Here is a 5,883-nt window from a genome sequence, read left to right as displayed (position 1 = left end):
GCTGGCTTTGGCAGTGGGTGCTGGCAGAGACCCAAAGCTTTCTGGGAGCCTCCTTGTTGCTTACCCCAGCCATAAGTGGGTCTGGGCAAAAGTCATGAATCACTGTCTTTCCTAGACCCATCTGCTTTTGGTCGTCTCGGTCACAATGATCTAGGTCTAGGAATGTTTTTCATCCATTTAAAAAAACTACTACTTATTCTTTTTAGTTTATTTAGTGGTCACTTCATAATTAAATACTTTCATACATCAGAGGCACACCAAAGCAATACTAAGCTTTAAAAATGTTAAATATTTTTGCCACCCCAAAGTATTACGTTGGGCAAATTCAGCTGAATCTTTGCTTACTTTAGCTAGGTTATTAGTCACTTCATTTTACAAATAAGCCAGCTCTCAATTAATTTTCATCAGAATAATAATATGGTTTTTACTGTATAGGCAGGTCATTTGCCTGTCTCCTGCTTTTGGAAGGCAAAAGAATCACCCTGGTGAGGATGTTTTATGTTTGTTTTCCCCTTTTAAAAACTATATTGAAGAAAGGCAGTTTAAATAACTTTAAGATTGTTCGGTCATTTCAATCATGTCTGACTCTTTGTGACCCCATTTGGGGTATCTTTCCAAGATACTTGGAGTGGTTTGCCATTTCCTTCTCCAAATTTTAAGAAAGCCACAGGAAATAAGTCTTAAAGTATTAAGCAACAAATGTGATTATTTCAGTTTTTGGTTTTTGTAAGTAAAGCGTATGTGATGGTGAGAGGATTTCATTAATTTTATTTTTCTTTTTGCTTTGATTCTCTAAGGCAGTATGTTAAACAGGACATGACATTTTGGGGAAGTTTAGGGGTGGAAAGGTGAAGTTGTGTTCAGAGAGCCAGGCACTGAATGACTGAATTTGGCCTGTTTTGCAAAATAATAAGCTGTTTGAATTTGTTCCCACCCACTACAGCCACCCCTAAGATCCCACCCTCAAGAAGCTGACAGTCTAATAGTAGGGTGCCACAGACTTTGAGTCTTAAAAGTCTGAGAAGAATTCTGAGTGCAGCAATAGGTCAGTCATTTGACCCACCCTTTCCAGAGGTAAAGAATGCATTGATTTGATTAAAATTCTCTGAGTCAGAAGTGGAAAAGAGGAATTGGGAATTGGTGTTCAGGGTTTAAGAGTTATTAAGACACTTCCTTTTTCCTGTACATGGTCTTGAACAAGAAAATGTTAGAAATGAAGTTTTCCCTTCCTTTAGATGTTTGGACACATTTCAGTTTCTTTTGATATTTACTCTGCTGTGGGTTTTTAAATTTTATTTTATTTTGTTTTCATTTATCCAAAGACACCTCACATGTTTCTTTAAGCCCAGCTTTAAATAGACATTTTTTGTAGTAGTGCATATGTTGACAAATTGTATTTGCCTAGACAGATTCTTTCCGTGTGGAAAGTTGTTTTCTCTCTTATCCAAATTTTACCCATTTATCATATTCTTGTTGGTGACCAGTATCTCCATAAGGCCTTTCTTTACCACTCTTGTCTGCCCACCTTGATCTCCAACTTCCCAGAGATACTGTTGTATTTAAAATTTATAATAATCATTTTGATAGTCAATCATTTGTACTCTAATTTTGCTTTTGTATGTAAGTTATCCCCCCAGCTATATTGTAATTATATTTCTTATTTACATAGCACTTTAAGGTTTAATATATTTATGTTTTCTCATTTGATTGTGAGTTATGAAGACAAAAACCTTGTTTCTGTTTACTTCCTGTCTCTGCTAGTCATTGTTAAGGAAACACTAGTCAGTGTTAAAGGAAATGGTATTTATATCAGTACTTCAAGAATTCATCCTTTCCCAAGTGTAAATATTGTAACTCACATACATCCTTATATTCTCCTTAGTAGACTTTCTATTACATTTACCCTACTTCAGGAGTTAACCACAGGTTCTCCAAGGCTTCTCTTTTGCTGAAAAGGCTTTGAATATATAGGCCAGGGTCTAGGCTAAGGACTACCTACTTTCTGTGGTCCTGCCTAACCTCTGCAGAGGCATATCTTCAATATGCGAATTCTTTGACTGCATCAGTGTTTCAGACAAAGAAAAGTGCAAAGACCCCTTCAGGCCTGTGTATACTACTTCAGCAGTGGTAGGGACAGAAGAGCAGAATGGAGAATGGATGGAAAGTGTACAGGATAGAAAGAATTATTACAGATTGTCTATAAACCTTTAGCAATTAGTACTCTGAATGTAAGATCTTTTCTAGTGATAAACTGGACATCCTACTGGAACTAAAGCCGTATCAGTTTTGACGTTTTTAGGTAATAAGATTAGACTGTGATTTCATTGATGGAAGAAGCTCCTAGTAAGGAAAGTCTTCCCCTAGTGCAGGTCAGCAACTTCTCTGCCACTTACCGTCTTAGTTAAGAAGGCCTAGATCTTCTTAACAGTATAGGGAATCAGAGGACAAAACACCAAAACAGTAGAATGGTTCCTATACTGGTTTCCTTTGTTGAAGGAGTTGGCAGAGTTGTTTTTATCATGCATCTAAAGGCAACTAGGAACATAATTTAATAGAACACTGGTCATCTTATATTGTATTGTTTCATAAGCATTTGCACTGCAAAAAATGAAATGAAATTGATCCTTACTTAATAGATGGGAAAGAACTGATTACCAATGTGAGGATTATTTCCCAGTCATCTGTGTACATAGTCAGACCACAGATTTGTTAAAGCAGTGACCAAAATCAGTATTAAACTAAAAGAACAAATTAAAGTGAGAAGCTCAGTATGTACTTGAAGCAACTACAGTCAGACTAGTGTAAATAAGCTGTTTATGCTAGAAATGGGAAATAAATAACAGACATTAATAAACTCTTACAGTTTCTTAAGGAAGTTTAACTGATGGAAATCAATCTGTCAAACAAGGAAAACAAAACAACCTAAAAATCAGCTTAGCCAGCAAACAGTTAGCAAAATGCCTTTCAAAAGGCCAAAATGCCTTCCAGAAGTTTATAGAGTTCAGTTTTTAAAAAATTATGAGTAAGTATCTTTGAGCAGAACAGCAAAAAAACAGTGGTGGGGAAACAAGTTTATGTAAAGTTTGATGAGAGATCTAGTTAGACCAAAATATCACACAGGTATTTAAGAATGAAACTGAAAGACAACAAACAGGGGGGGAAAAATGAAAAAAAGTGATCATTGCTAAAAAACTTTTAATCGTCATTTAGAATGTAGTGACCACATTAGGACTGTAACATTATAATCCTGATATCCTTCATGAGAAAGTAGAAATGACACTAAAGAAAACTGAAGGTGGGGAAAACTGTTGGACTACCAAGTACCCACTGGGGATTCTGTGTTAGAGGTGATAAAATTTAGGGAGTATTGTGGGATTGATTTTTCAAGGTATATGAAATAAAAGAAGATACCAAATGTGTAGAAAAAAGACATTATTATGGGAAAAGATGATAAAGAAAATATTAACAAAACTTGACTTGTAAACTGATTTTTCCACATTCTTTTGGAGTGTGCTACACAAGGGTCAAAAGACATCCATATTAAAGAAAGAGAATACGCAGGCTTAAAAGAAAAAGTTGTGTTAATAGTTTCTTTTGTGCATTCATTCCCAACAATCTCTACCCCCTGACCTTATAACAAAAGTAACTAAATATAACTGCATCATGATATCTGACCAAATGTTATGTTCTACCTACAGCGATCACTTTTCTCCTGAGAGTAGGGAAGTATGTTCCAACACCAATCATCTGCAGCAGATATTGGTCATTTAATTTAATCTGAGTTGTGTTGTCTTTTATATTATTATAGGCATTTTGTACATTCTTAACTTTGCCTCAATTCATATAAGTCTTCTCATATTGCTTTGAATTCCTAATATTTATTATTCCTTAAAGCATAGTAGTATTCCATTATATTAATATACAGGATGTCTCAAAAGTCTCAGTGCGGTTTTAAACTGAAACTTAAACATTTCTTGATCAACATTTCTATAGCAAACTCTTTTCCTTTAAGTGAAAGCTTAAAAACTACACTGGGACTTTTGGAATACTCTGTATTGAAGTTCACATTCTCAAATACCCGGGTACCTTGCTTCTGGTTTTTTGCTTCTACAAAAAGTGATGTGGGGGGCAGCTAGGTGACACAGTGGCTAGAGCTCCGGCCTTGTAGTCAGGAGGACCTTAGTTCAAATTTGGCTTCAGACACTTGACACTTACTAGTTGTGTGACTCTGGGCAAGTCACTTAACCCCCAATTGCCTCACCAAAAAGCAATTAAAAAAAAAGTGATGTGATGATTATTTTGGTATAAGTGGAACCTTTCTTTCTGTCATTGACCATCACGGGGTAGTCACCTAGAGGGCAGAGATGACCCATTAGCTTTTCTCATGTAATTCCAAAATTATTTCCAGGACAGTTATTCTAATTCATAGGTCCACTGGCAGCAAATTAGTGTGGGTTTTTTTTTCCCTCAGTCCCTCCAACATTATGAATTTCATCTTTTGTGAGTTTTGTCAATTTGTTGGGTTTGAGAGCAGTAACTTAAGAATAGTTTAATTGATATTTCTCTTATTCTTAGTGACTTAGTGTATTTTCCTGTGTTTATGGTTAGAATTCATTTCTTATTTTGAAACTCTTCGTTTTGACACTTACCTGTTAAAGAATGAATGCCTCTTGGTCTTAGAAATTTGTGTTGATTTTTTAATGTAAGATTTGTTGATTTTCAATGTGTCTTTGATGTCAGACTTCTGTGAGAAATGCTTGATTCAAAGATTTCCCCCAGTCACTGGCTTCTTTACTTTACTCTAGTTACATTGATCTTGTTGGTATAAAAGTTTTTTGAAGACTTGGTATCTTTTGCTTTTTAAAACATCATCTTCATTTCCAGATGTACAATGTATATCTTAGCTTACAGCTGCACTGACTTTTGGAATGCTCTGTATACCTCTCCAACAAGCCATCCTTTGTAACAAAGAACAAAATAGTGAGAGAGGAAAAAAACAGTTCAGTAAGAGTAACCAACATAGTCTGATAGTGTATGCAGTGTTCCACACCATAGTCTCCTTCACCTTTTCAGAGAAAGAAGAGAGGTGTACATTATCTCTTTTCTAGGACCAGCATTCAGCTTCCTTTTTTTATCTTCTTTTTATTCATATTGTTGTCGTTGTGTATATTGTTTTCCTGATTCTGCTTACCCCACTACATCATTCATATGTCTTCCCATGTTTCTTTGAATTCTTCATATTGATCGTTTCTACAACACAGTAATATTCCATTGCACTTATGTACCATTGTTTGCTTAGCAGTTACCTAATAATAGGCACCTACTTTGTTTCTTATTTCTGTGGAAACGCATTAAAAATTGGTAGGGTTTTTTTGTATAATCTGTTTCTTATCTGGTTATGAATTATCTATCAATCGTAATTATATAAAACATACATAGAGTACACTGTATGTCTGGCCCAGTGTTTTTAGGAGCAAGACAATTAGTTTTATCACTTAATGTGGTATGTAGTGAAAGATGCTCATCTAAATCTGTTTTTTGCTTTCTACTCTTCATATCAAATAGCAGGTTTTTATCCCAATAATTTGTATTGTTGGGTTTTTATCAAGCCCTACATTATTTTGTTAGTCTGTTCCACTGATAGTACTTTTTTTTAAACCAGTTCTAAATAGTTTTGATGTTGTGTTATAGTTTGAGACCTGCTAGTTCTAATTCCCTTTTCTTTGGATTTTTCCCATTATTTCTTTTGAACTGTTTGACTTTTTGTTCAAATCAGGATAAATTGCAGGAAAGAAAGGCTAAAATTAGAGAGCCCTGTCCCATACATTGATCTAGGTATTAAGGGCTTGTAAATGAGGATGTTGGTGGTAGCAAGAGAAAGTT

At 35.1% G+C, this 5,883-nt stretch overlaps 1 protein-coding gene across 2 annotated transcripts in view; it reads left to right on the top strand.

Annotated features, from left to right (window-relative positions):
- PSMD14 (proteasome 26S subunit, non-ATPase 14) overlaps nucleotides 1–5,883 on the top strand; it is a 106,463-nt gene that overhangs the window by 45,957 nt on the left and 54,623 nt on the right. The window lies entirely within an intron of this gene.

The sequence above is a fragment of the Phascolarctos cinereus genome, unplaced genomic scaffold (assembly GCF_003287225.1).
Source record: "Phascolarctos cinereus isolate Bilbo 61053 unplaced genomic scaffold, phaCin_HiC Scaffold_726;HRSCAF=1367, whole genome shotgun sequence".
In the NCBI taxonomy this organism is placed as follows: domain Eukaryota; kingdom Metazoa; phylum Chordata; class Mammalia; order Diprotodontia; family Phascolarctidae; genus Phascolarctos; species Phascolarctos cinereus.
The sequence above is the reverse complement of the archived record's forward strand: the minus strand, read 5'-3'. Positions and strand labels throughout refer to the sequence as shown.